The sequence below is a fragment of the Chionomys nivalis genome, chromosome 22 (genome assembly GCF_950005125.1).
Source record: "Chionomys nivalis chromosome 22, mChiNiv1.1, whole genome shotgun sequence".
NCBI classification, from domain to species: Eukaryota; Metazoa; Chordata; class Mammalia; order Rodentia; family Cricetidae; genus Chionomys; species Chionomys nivalis.
Genome location: NC_080107.1, coordinates 14,489,917 through 14,503,442, shown reverse-complemented (window position 1 = coordinate 14,503,442; position 13,526 = coordinate 14,489,917). Strand labels below are relative to the sequence as shown.

The 13,526-nt window shown below is 41.9% G+C and overlaps 1 protein-coding gene across 5 annotated transcripts in view; it reads left to right on the top strand.

Moving 5' to 3' along the window:
• Positions 1 to 13,526, top strand: part of B3galt1 (beta-1,3-galactosyltransferase 1) — a 489,297-nt gene that overhangs the window by 440,353 nt on the left and 35,418 nt on the right. For all 5 annotated transcript variants that reach the window (XM_057755705.1, XM_057755706.1, XM_057755704.1 and 2 more), the window contains one exon: positions 4,982 to 5,113. The gene's annotated coding sequence lies outside the window, so the exon portion shown is untranslated. The remainder of the gene's footprint in view (positions 1 to 4,981; positions 5,114 to 13,526) is intronic.

The following is a 13,526-nucleotide window of genomic DNA, read 5'->3' as shown; positions in this document are numbered from 1 at the left end:
GCATTTATTTATTTGTATGTGTGCAATAATAAAACCTTGCAAAACCTCTAGAATGCTCATAATTTTAATAATTAGCTTCTGCCATCAACATAGGAAGGTCCCGTAGTTTCAAAGTCTGACAACCAAGCATATGTAAGGATTTATCCCATTCTTCAGTGTTAGCCTGGGACAAGGTTAAACTCAAGTTTACAAATTTATTAAATTCATTTATGTAGGCTTATATGTTTAAGACATTAAAACTCCTGTATTCCCTAAAGTATCATGAATCTTTATCAAAAATTAAAGACTCATAACATAATATATGCTTGAATATTAGACATTAAAATCAGGTTGAATCTTTTTCTTCCTTTTGAATCTCCAGGAAATAGCATGTAAATTACACATAAGATGAAATGGGAAAACAGTTGTTGAATTGCTGAAAGAATGGCTCCATTTAAAATATAAAGAAAAGACCAGATCATTCCTAGGAGTCCGTGCTACGTTACTCAAGAGTCTCTCTTTGATAAACATAAGTTTCAACTGTATTCATAGTTTACAGTCAGTGAAGTTTTGCCCTTTATCATCAATATCCTCACTGTATTACTCAACTTGCAAGGTATTAAATTACACACTAAAATACACTCACACATACACACACAATTAGGGGTTATACGCATGCTTTGATGTCTCCATCACAGTCCCCTGTCATCTGAACTACTCCTGTCTTAAAGAGATACAAGGGCTGTAAAGATGGCTTCATAGGTAAAATGCTTGCTGTGCAAGCATGCAGACCAGAGTTGAGAACACACATAAAATCTATGTGGTCATGGTCACCTGCCTTTAATCACAGTCCACAGAACACAGAACTGGGAGTCCCCAGAGTAATCTGGCTATCAAGACTAGTCAAAATGGCAAGCTCTGGAATTGGTTCGGTTTGCCTTCTTAGAAATTAACTTCAAAAGTACTTGGAATCATTTAACCCAAAATATTGTGTGGCTCAGGCAGTAACGCTAACATTTTCTCCTACCTTATGATCATATGATATAACCTGGCTCCAAAACTATCTATGATGTTATTAAACAAAGAATGCTATAATTAGTGTCCTTCTACTTCGTTGGGATAAGTAAACAGGTTTATTAGCAGAGAATAGTAATATCACCTAACTAAATCATCTCAGGTTTTTTTATAATTATATTTTTTCAGACATGGCTTAGTCATCACAAGTACTTAAACTTTGACAACATCATGAGACTTTAGAGATCATTCCAACAGGTGGTGCCTATATAGGTGGTTTAGCTTCCATGGGATCTTGCCTCATTCAGAAAACCAGACAGACATATCTCTTCTAGCACAGTAGGGTTAAAATACTAATATTAGACTAGTAACTTGGACATAACTGAAGCGACACAAGACCTCTTAATATAATATACAATTTCCTCTCTGTAGCCCATATTAAATTAAAACCAATCACAGGGATCTGGGCAGGAAGTACTGAAGAACCAAACATTCTCTCTAGTTCAGAATTTACTGGTCAACCAGCTTTCCAGGGATTAAGGGTTAGAGCCTGATTTCTAGTATTTACCTATGGTACTGTGTTACAAATGCCCCATCCCCACCAGCACCGAAGGAACTACACCTGATGCTGAAGAGATGGGCATCACGCTGCCCTATGGAGCCCATTCAAGCAGGCTGTAGCACACACTAGTCTCTGCAGGCCCAGCCCAGATCGGCTATGGTGGCGACTCTAACCTCACCTCCACAACAGGGGTTGTTTCTACAAACAGGCCCTAATGGATTTCCTGTGTGGAAGTCTTAGAGTCTCAGAGTCTATTTCTCAGATACCCATTATGACAAAGAGAAAGTGAAGTTCGTTATTGATGAAATTTGGAGCTGGGAAGTTCTCTATTCCCTCACCTAAATCCACTAACTAATGAGGCCGGCTGTTTTCTCCACCACCTTTCCCACTGAGTCACAGAAACGACCTTGAGAAACTAGTGAATAAACAACTGAGCAATGCCTTCTGTTTTATTCTTTCGGTCTCCATGCCCTTCTTTTTCTCACAAACCTTGATCCAATGTAGCCAGAAGCTGAGATCAGAGATCCGCATGCAAAGTCCTTTGTTATCACGGAGAGAGGAGGAAGTCTGGGAAGGCTCACCCTGATGCCCACCTTATTGCTATCTTATTTGCCCTGATATGTCACTAAGGTTCTCACTTAGCTCACACTTGTAAATATTCTCACAGAATAACTGAATTTCTCACCCGTAATTGGCATCGGCAAAATTTCTTCTTGCCAGAGGGAGCTGAAAAGAAGGGACAGTGCTGATGAATATAATAAATAGGATGATACACTAGAAGAACCAGCACTCTTGAGTCTGGTGGAAGTGCAAATTAAATTAAAATCTGGGTGACAAATGTTGAGTCTAAGTCATTTCCCTATAAAAACACAACAATTTATGTAGTCAATTTTCAGTGGTTTGCCCAAAAAGAAATAGCAATAATGGCAATTACCCAAAAGAATAGACAATGGGCAAATTAATTTCTACTTGACTTTGAAATACTGTTTTGTATTCTAGAACTAACATCTGAATGGAGTTGCATTTTACATTCTAGAAATTTACAGTGCCTCCAGGTTAATTACTAAAATTGCATGGGAGAAGTCAAACTAAAAAATGGTTTGTGCTTTTTCATCTTGTTCTATAAAGCTTGTCTGTGTGTTCTAAATTAGTTCTATGAATTAGATGCCATTACCTTTCAGGGTAATGTTAAGTTTAGATTAAAGCCAAAATTAATTATTCCATCACACAAACCACACACACACACACACACACTTCCTTTGCCTTGTTTAGTGATCTTTAATTCTTTTAATACGTTAAAAAAATTCCATGTGGCTACTTTAGAATATATCCAAAACACAATTATGTGTTGAAAATTTAAACTATAATATCTGTCCTTGGGAAAGTCAGATTAAAAGCTTGCAATTTTTCCACATTCTCTTTGTGGTTGTGGTGGTGATTTTTCCTTAGTAAACACCGTGTTAGAAACAACTGTTAGAAAAGCTGTTACAGAGAGTCATGTTTGATTTCTCTCCTTTAACACCACTTCCTTCAACCTTTGGTTCCTTCCTTTTCAGCAGTCAATGGTTTTTATATAAAATGTTCAGTGTTGGCATTCAATTATGTTACATTTAGCTCTTTCTCTCGCACGGATTTTTTTCATAAAAGGGAAAGAAAACATTCAATATTCTAGAGAAAAATTTTCTAGATGCTATTGTCCTGAATTCAACATACAGTACTCATTTTAGTTATTAAAAGATATGTATACAAAAATTATACTTCATGCAAATAGTGTACTAAAGACTATGGAATTTTCCATTTAAATTTAAAACTTATTTAACTTAAAAATCAGCTAGACACTCTCATTTATTCTTGGTTACGTGGTACAATCGCATTACAGACTAATACAATTTTTCATAAGACATCACTAAGCATTGTAGCAACTTGAAATGCTTCCTGTGATACATCTTTGCCTGGCCACTTAACCTATTATTTGATGTTTGAGCAAATTCAATTTGCTACTTTTGACTACATGAGGATACTTTCAGTTGGACACTGACAGTTCTGGAGAGGTGGGCTAAGCATTGCCAGGTTGAATAGACCCCTGTACGAACACTGTCTCCTCTAAATACCATGCACTTAGTTCTTAAAGGACAAATAGTATAAAAATGTAAGAGGACTTTGGTGACAGTGATAGATAACAATTGTGACAATAATGACATTCAAATATAATCCACATTCAATAAATGTTAGCAATTGTTCCATATATTATTTAGCATTTGTTATTACCAATATGGTGAGCATATATGCCTACTTAGTGCAAACACTATTCTATCCTCCATTCAACTCGCTGATACAGACCCTGTTATTTCCCTTGTTTTGCTTGTAGGACCTAGAGAGGTTAAGTTAAATTTAAACCCAACCTAAACACTTCCATCAAACAAAAATGACAATCGTGTAAAGAGAAGCAGCTAGTGTTTGGCCAACTTGAACCAGCATGTGACTTCAGGAGACCCACTAGACAAAGCTTTTGTTCATACACCGCCATCCCCTCCCCTCAACTAGCTTCTCTGGCTCAAATCCATCCAGACAAATGCCCGCGATGGGAGTCGTGCTGCAGATGCGGGACAGTATGCGCTGTAGTCGCTAACTTTCTCAACAGCCTTCCGACTGTGAATGGTGAGACTGGAAAACCACCAGTCCTCAGTCAGGAAGCTTTGTACACGGGTAGTTTGGAAACCCAGAATCAGATCAATGAAAGGCAGCTTTGTGTTTTCCCTCAAATAATTATCAAAAGAAGCCTGATTAGTTTCAGCCAGCCCTAGAGCGGTCACCAGTGAAACTGAAGACCCTGCCTGAGAGGGGTGGCCCTCCTACCTGATACCTTACCTCTGCCTTGCTCAAGCAGCTTCCCCTCAGGATACATTTGGTCATCAGTAGAGCATAGGTAACTCTGATCCTCATTTAGACTTTGGCTTCAATATTACCTGAATTAAGTTTCATTTAATTAATTAAATCCTAACTTTTACAACTCAAGAATTGCCACATAAAACACATATTTCCAGTTTCCTTGAAAATCTGAAGTCGTGACATCATCGGGCTTTTTTTTCTTATTGCTTCCATGACAACCATCAGTTCGGCCTGAGTCACAGCTGGCTCTCCAGCAGGTCACATGATCCAGCTAGCCCCTATCCCTACCATTCCTTGTCACCTCCCACCCAGACTGTGTCTCCTCTGTCCTACTCACCTGACCTTACCTGCTGCCCTAGAACTGGCTCAAACTCTCTTATTCGTTTAAAACGTTTTAGACTTTTATTCAAAATGGGCCCATATCCCATTCTGCTAAGTAGAAATCTTTTTAAAATTAGGGAATGCTATCTTCGTTCTCTCGCATCCAGTTAACTTCTGTTATATATAACGCTGTCCCTCTTCCTGGTGTCTCCTTAGGAGTCTGCACGTTGGTGACAAGCAGCTTCTGGAGTAGGCCTCTCCAATCTCCACAGACCCATGGAGACCACGGTAGATGCTCTCTGCAGCTGGCGTGAGAAGAGAGAAGAGGCAGCCGGCTTGGTCCAGCAGGTAGGAGAAGAGCTTGCTGCTCAGCGGTGGGGCTGGTCCCAGAGGAGAGTCAGCACAATGCTACAAGATCAGAAGCCATTCTCCAATAACTAGTGGGTGATAAAAAGTGTTGATCTTTCTTTTATTACCAACTCCAAATGCACTTGCTCATCACTTAGAAAGAGAGGCTATTGCACCTGAGCGTGGTTGGCGTGGGTAATTCTTACCCTCATCAAGCCTCTGGCTTTACTGTTGGCTATGTGAAGTTTTATTTATTTAATGAAATCCTAACACGTATGTAAAATAACTTTACCGTGAAAGATGAGAAAAATTATAGTTTAATAAATGTAGCCTTAAAAGTCGTATTTGCAGATGTCTTTGACACTTTGGATCGGTTTTAGTGAATGGGCTCCTTGAAAATGAACTCATGGTGACCACTGATTTCCTTCGGGTGACCTGAGACAATTCCTATGTAAAGTCCATTCCTCCCAGCCACAGCTAATTGGTTCTTGAATCTTCGTTGAAATAACCTTGCCTCACAAGGCAATTGTGCTTCACTCACTTCTTATTTCAGTTAAACATAAGAGATTTATATATTAAAATGATGGCAGGATTATTAAAAATATATAAAATACAAATCATTATTAAAATAATTTTACTGAAATGGACATGAAGGAAAACACCCTTCTATGTGATTTACCCCAACTAGCATAAGATAATAAAATAGTGTACAAACTTTCTGCAGTGAGGTTTGGGGAAAGAGCACAATCCCCACAAGAGGACACTGGAGTCTGCTTCCCTCTTACCCATCACCTTCCTATGACCTGTGACCGACCATCTGTCATGTCTAAACTACAGTTTCTCTATCCATGAAATGATCAGCTCTCTCAAGTGCCTTCTAAGTGCTAGCTGGACTCTGAAGACAGCGGCCAGTGCAAGGTGGGAGACAGCTCTGAACTACTTTCCCAGCAAGCTGATTTCCCAAAATCAAACTCACTGACATGCCGGTGCACCTCTTTGTCTTTGTGTCCAGCAATTGGCACCAGGTATATTGGTTTTCAGTACCCTTTCTGCCTTCCATGATGCGTTAGTGGGCGGCTTTTGACCCTTTTCTCCTTGACAACATTTCCTAGTCTCTGTCTGTCTCTGCCCTGTCAATCTCAAGGCCAGAGGTGAGATGAGGCATGGTAGAATTGAGTCAGTACGTGCCCCAAAGGGCAGATGTCAACTGACGTTCCCCAAAAAGAAACACAAGTGCTTGGGCTGTTTATGACTGCCCTCTGCAATAGAGAGGGAAGCCAGCAGAGGTATGAGAACCCAAAGGACGGTTCCCATACACCGTCCTAGCTTTCCTCAGGCATCATGGATCCCATTTTCTGTGGCAGTCTGTCTGGTGACCTGACTCAAGATGGGGTTACACCATCAGTTGTAGCCTCTATGTCTCAAGGGGCCCCAGCAACTCCCAGTGAACAGCATAATCGACTGTATCAACCAGCAAGGTGAGGGAGCTTTTGTTAATGCTGTATAGAACTTAGCCAGCCCCACGCATTCCAGGAGGTATCTGGAAGGAAGCCTTAGTCCTGGCTGCCTCCCAGCATTGAAAGAAGGTCAATACTGCTAGATTACAGTAAATTAGGAAAAAGGAGCAATCTTCAGAGATTTTCCTACCCCAAGTTCCCTCAATGCTTGACTCCTCTGATGTTTATATTCCTGGCAGTGCCTTAAACAGATTAAATAGCTCGACTGAAAATGCCTTTGATTTGTTTACCCAAATCAAACTCTCATATTTTATCTCAAGCCTCTAGATTGTGAGAGTTTTATCAAGAACTTTGCATGTGGGCTATTGATATGATAATGCAATCCTAATGCCTGTTTGGGAGCCAAGGGCCTTCTTCTTCTCAACCCATGCTGAGACTCGGAGGGGCAACTCACAATGTTTTCCCATGCATAATATGTGATATTGGGCAACTTTTGAACTCTTAACTTTTCACATCAATTGCTAATTTTCTGTCAACAAAATCCAGGAAAGGGACTCTCCCCAGAATCTTTTTTTTAATTAATTAATTTACTTATTTATAAAGATTTCTGCCTCCTCCCCGCCATCGCCTCTCATTTCCCTCCCCCTCCCCCAATCAAGTCCCCCTCACTCATCAGCCCTAAGAGCAATCAGGGTTCCCTGCCCTGTGGGAAGTCCAAAGACCACCCACCTCCATCCAGGTCTAGTAAGGTGAGCATCCAAACTGCCTAGGCTCCCACAAAGCCAGTACATGCAGTAGGATCAAAATGGGAATTGTCTTTTTCATTTAAGGTCTTGTTTGCAGACAGCATACTGCCCCTTTCAGAGAGAGAGAGAGAGAGAGAGAGAGAGAGAGAGAGAGAGCAAAAAACACATTGCATCATGTGTAGCTCCTTCTCTTTGGAAGGAAGGCATTGAGTCAGCCCTCCTGGGATGCTCCCCTGGGATTTGACAGACCAGGTACTGCCTTATCCCTGACATTGCTCAGCTAGAATCCCTGATGTGGCCATGCCCTTTATTAGGTTTCCGAGGGTTTAGAGGAAACTCATTCATCTGGTATCTCCATCTTTCTTGGAGCATTCTGCACATCTGAAAGGTTTTTATTTGAAATGACTGAAATCTTGTTAAAGGAAAGGGAAGGAAGAGAAGGAAAACGATCTAAGATTAAAATCAGTTTTGAATACCGCCTCCCTCCCCAGCCCCCACTCCCAGCTCAGTGCTGGGGGCTTTCATATGCACTTCTAGAGAATGAGAGAAAGAGCTCACTGAACACATTACCAAGCCACAAAGTGGGAGAGCACCAAAACACCAGGCTTCTCCATATGGGTCCACTATCCGCCCTCTACCATCAGACTAGATTTTAAAGTCCTATATTCCATCACCACAGTCGAGTATAAGATGGCCAAATCTGGAGTTTCAAACGTCTTCAAAGGATTCTTCTAAAAGGTGAATCCAGATGACTGTTGGTCTAACAGGCACAGTTCAGCAAAGCCCCTGGACCAGGCCGCCTTGCAGGAAGCGCTATTCTGCTAATTACATGCCTTCCCTTTGTTCAGCCTCATCCTCTATAATTAGCTCAGTCTTGAAAACAGAAGTTGTCTCAGCCATTAAACTCCTTACACAGCAAATCCTCTAATTATTTCATATCTTCGCATTAGGGGCTAAGATACTTGTGGTGAAGGGTTGGATCTGTTTGTTATTTAATTACTTACAGAATGAAGACAGGAAAAGCAAGACAAAAATATTATTAAAATAATTTCTGTTTGACTCTGACTCATACAAGGGCTGACTTCCATTTTGCCTCATTTTGCCTTCCCTGCCTTCATCCCTCCCCATTCCCACCCCTTCCATCCGAACTCCTTCCCCATTCAACCCCCACTCCTTCCTGCCCTCACCCCATTCAATCCCCACTCTTTCCTGCTTTCACTCCTTCCTGCCCTTACCCTCTCTGTCCTCGTCTCTCTTTGCATCAGCCTCAGTTCATTTTGGCTGTGACTATCGCATGTTACCTTTTCCTACCAGGAACTCTCCCGTTTTTCCTTAATCTTTAAGATGTTGCAGTTGCCCTAAAGTCTCCCAGTCCACTTTCCAATGTTCTGTGTACTGATTTCAGACATTCTTTCCCGTTGCTTTATTTTTGTTTTTGTTTTTGGTTTTTGGTTTTTGTTTTTGGTTTTTGGTTTTTCGAGACAGGGTTTCTCTGTGGTTTTGGAGCCTGTCCTGGAACTAGCTCTTGTAGACCAGGCTGGTCTCGAACTCACAGAGATCCGCCTGCCTCTGCCTCCTGAGTGCTGGGATTAAAGGCGTGCACCACCACCGCCCGGCCCCTTGCTTTATTGGGTAAAGTGGAGCAAAGACAACCGGAAATTTCCTCGACAATTTTCTTCTCTCTCTCTCTCTCTCTCTCTCTCTCTCTCTCTCTCTCTCTCTCTCTCTTCTCTCTCTCTCTCTCTGGGCTGACAAATAGCACTTTCTAGCCCTCTTTGGAAGTCTTTAGAGCTGGATTTTCTAGCAGAGAGAAGCAAGTGGAAATCATTTGCAGGCAGAGTTTTGAGGCAACGAACATACTTTCCAAGGGCCTTTCATTGCACACTGCAGGAGAATTGGGACATTAGCACTGGGGAGCTCCAGCAAGAGGAAGGTGGACTCCTGAATCACCAGGAAAAGGCTACCTGGGCAAGCATTGAAACTGCAGTAGGCTGTTACACAAGTACGAAGCAGTCCTCTCATGTTTAGACTCAAAAAGTTGAGGCTTCTTGAACAACTGCAGGTTTAGACTTACCTAGTGCAAGATGCACACACCTGTATGTCACTGTGATGTCCTCTAGTCTTTCCTTCTGAAAGCCCCGGGAGACTAGAGGAGGGCAGGACCGCTCTCATCTTTAACTGTGAGTTAAACTGAATTGGCACCTTGTTTGGAAGTGGAACAGATAGTCGTCACAATGGAGAGTGGAGGATGCTCCACACCATCATCTCCAGGACCGCGACGGCCGTTTCTCTCATTTGCAAGCGTCTGTCTAGAATTTTGTAAACAATCTCATAGGTGACAGATTTGGCTTGCAGAACAAAAGGAGGACCCGGTTAGTTTCCCTATGAAAATGTGTCCCGCTTCGTTACTCATTCAAACACTCATTATCCCAATCAGAAAATCCATAGTGGGCACGTTTTGCACACCAAGCTGGCTTCTAACAGGACGGGATCAGTACCAGATCTGGCTTCAGATCACTCTAAATCCTAAGTCCTGTGGGAGATCCAAGTTTTCAGAATTAAATAATCACACAATTGAAAGTCCACTCAGTTTAGGCTCTTACGTTCCTCTTACAGGACAGCAAGCATGGTAGCACCTGTAGCTCAGATTTTACCGTAAATTTAGTTAGATGAGATTTAGATATCATGTTTGAGAAATCATTAGCACTGTGGTTGGTGCTTGAACTTTAACTAATACTCGGTACACTGCATCTGTTAGTGTTTATATTAATTTAGATAAATATTATGATCTTGCAAGATAAAGGAACCTGACTGGCCTGTTAGAAGGACACCTAAAATTTCCCTCCGAAGTGTCCCTTGGTGTGGTAACTGAGACTTTGGGAGAATGCCAAATGTTCTGGATTTTAAAGACTAAAATAAAATTACAAATAGTAGTTGGGAAGGACCTATACGGTAGGAAGCACATGGAGAATTGGAAGACACCAGGGTAGCTAGGGTAAAGACGGTAAGGGCACTGATGCAGGAGGAGATCACGTGGAGTCCTGGGAGTCTTCCTGTGGTCTCGCTGAGAATGGAATGTTTCCAGCAGGTGGTAGCACTGAGTGATCTGATAGGTTTGGCAGGTTAGGAAGATCATTGTGACTGAGGGCCAAACAAAAGGAGTCAGGAAGGAGCTTCTCATGGTGGAATACTGAAGGGTGTGAGTCCCGAGAGACGTGAACACATGAGAACTCGCTGCAGGACACTGGCAAGTCATATTGGTGGATTAGGAACAGAGAGATGGGCAGAGTTAAGAGTGTTTCCAGTCTTGAAGACACACAGGGATATTTCATAGACACACCCTGAAGAGAACCAGGGTCATCAATCTGCTTTTGTGCATGTTACATCCTGGGGTCCCTGAGATATGCAAGTGTACGCCTAAGCACTCAACTAGCTATATGAGCCCAAGGCATCACAGATTCTTTTGAACTAGACTGTGCATCCAAGAGCTATTATCCGCATGCAAATGGTTATTAGAAAAATTTCCTTAGGAAACAAAATTCAGACTGGGAAAGAAGAGGCCCCAAGACTTAGCCTTTAGGAACTTGTCAACCAAGGAGGCTTTCTGGGTTAGTTTCCGAGAGAAACAACAACTGGCAGGAGCTTTATGAGTGCAGAATCTGATGGAGAATCCCATGGAAGCTGGAGGCATGGGAGAAAAGTAGCATCCAAGTCCAAACACACAGGTGGACAGCTAGAAGAGCTACTGTTGCCCCTGAAGCAAGGAGGCAGTGACTGGAAACCTCGTGCTTTTGTCTTACATGGTCTTACAAATAAATAATGGACTGAGCCTATGGAAATTTCATCCAAAAGCTCTCTTATAGGCAAATATAAGAATAATGTTTGAGCAAAGAGTTGAGTTCTATGACCCAGCTGAGTGGACTCAGAAAATTCCCACCAAAGACAAGAAAGGAAAACCAGAAGTAGTGACCACCTCCCAGGTAGGTCAGTGAGTAGGTACCAGTGATGTAACCTGTGGCATGGTTACAAGGCAGTCCCCGGGGTTAGACAGCCTGGCCTTCTATTCTAACTTGGCCATTCATTTACCTGTGACCTTGACATAGTTTTACAACTCAGTGTCTTGTCTTTAAAGTGGATACAGAATTTCCTGCTTCTGAGAGTTCTAGAAACTAAATTAGTTAAAATACCAAAAGGACTCAGAAAAAAAATGTCTGAACATAGTCAATGCTCAAAAACTCTTAAAAATACACTAAAAAGTTATATATGTGTTTGAAAGATAGATGTAGACATCACAGTTAAGATCTCTCTAGAGTGGTGAGGAGGAATAGCAAGTACATAGCAACAGCCAAGAAAAAAAATGTGGTTAGGAACATTGGGCTTCACTTCAGGTGTGGAGTCAGGCAATAAAAGGAGGAGGTGGCTACCTCAGTGCTTTAGAAAATTCTAGAAGTTTCTACCCTCTTCCTCGATTCAAGACAACTGTACCATGAATGAGTGATGACATTTGTAAGATAAATCCATCCTCATGTTTTCCAAATAAACTTCTAAAGAACACATGTTGAGATACAAGCTTTGCCAAGCCTGCTAAAGTAGGTCTGCAATCCCAGCTACTCAGGAAGCTGCAGCAGGAGGATCATAGGTTCAAGACCTGTCTGGGGAACTTTTGAGAGCCTATCTCAAAATAAAGAAATTAAATATATCTCAGTGATAGAGCACTTGCTTATCAAATGGTAGCTTCAGTCCCCAGAAATACATAAAGAAAGAATGAAAGAAACGGGGAGAGGAAAGAAAGAAAAAGAAACAATAGGGACACTGATGTTAGTGGAGAGGCACCAGCAGCAGCCTCTGGTAGAACTGTGTGAATTTCTTTTCTGATAAACCACTCGGTTCCCAGTGGACCAAGGCCCCTTGCACAGGAGATTTCGAGGAGGCCTGAAGAGACTTTGGTGGCTAGATAATGACTTGGGAGGCTGAGAAAGAAAGGTGAGAAGGTGGATAAGGATGAACCAGGAGGACCAGAACACTGTAGTTACCCTATCTATACAGTACATTGTAGAAGTTAGCTCGATTCAGTAAATAATCAGGCTAGTTAAAAGATAAAACAATTATGTTTTTATTTATTACAAGGGGAAAACTCACAAAACAGGAACGAGAATTCCAAGCTCAGCTGTGCAGCAAGAGAACCACAGAGAGAGGGCACCTGGGTCCCAGAAAGCCACACCCTAACTTGTTCCTACCTCCTGAAGATAATTGGTTAACAAAGCTTCCCCATCACTACATAGGGTGTCCATGAAGGGCATGAGGCACCATGCACTCTGCTATCCTAGGAAGTACTTAAAAACAACTTCCAAAACCTTTATTTGCTTGTTCTAAAACAGCATTAACTTTAAGAATTAATAAACCAAAAGCATTTGCCCAGAGTCGGTTTTCTTTCTAACTCCACACTGTCCTAATATCCACAACTAAATGATTTCTTCTCCCTTCATCCTTTTCTTCTCCCTTCTGAGATAAAGATTTAACCTCACTCTTTTCTCCAGAGAATTCCCTCTTCTGAGTCTTTCCAGGACTTGGAGAAGTACTCTGAGTCGCTTTTTTTGAATTTCTTTGAATTTTTTTAATTTCTTCTGGCAGTGAAAAGGTGTTCGTCACACTACAGGGTCAAGAACTCAACCGTCACTGTGAAACTGAAAGGCTGTTTTTATTTTTCCTTTAACTTAAATACTTTTGAAGACTTTGGACCACAATGAATCAGAGTGAACTATCCACCATTATCCTCTGTGCCTTCTGTTCAGTGCTGCACAGCAAGACCTTAATGTCAACACCATGTCCCCTGGCTCGGCGTAGACTGGACTCACCAATTTCCCTCAAGTTAGACTTTCTGGCAGTCTTTCCCAGGGCAGAAGACAGGTTCTTTCTATACTTGTGTTCTGTAATTACCAGCCTCCTTTCTTCAAGTGACTTCCAGCCTGCATCCCATAATAGCAGTGTGCTGGATGCTCTGTTCTATGCGCTCACTGGGCTCACTTACTGCAACCTATATCAGGTGCTCCCCCTGCCTTCGTACCAGCTTCCTCCACGTCTCCAGAGCCCAAGAAGGAGGAGACCAGAAGCAGAGGCACATGGGCCTTTGGTCTTGATGGAACTGCTATCCAAGCATCTAAGAAAGAAAAGTAATGGGAGGCAATAAGATGGACCCATCCCTGGGCTCTG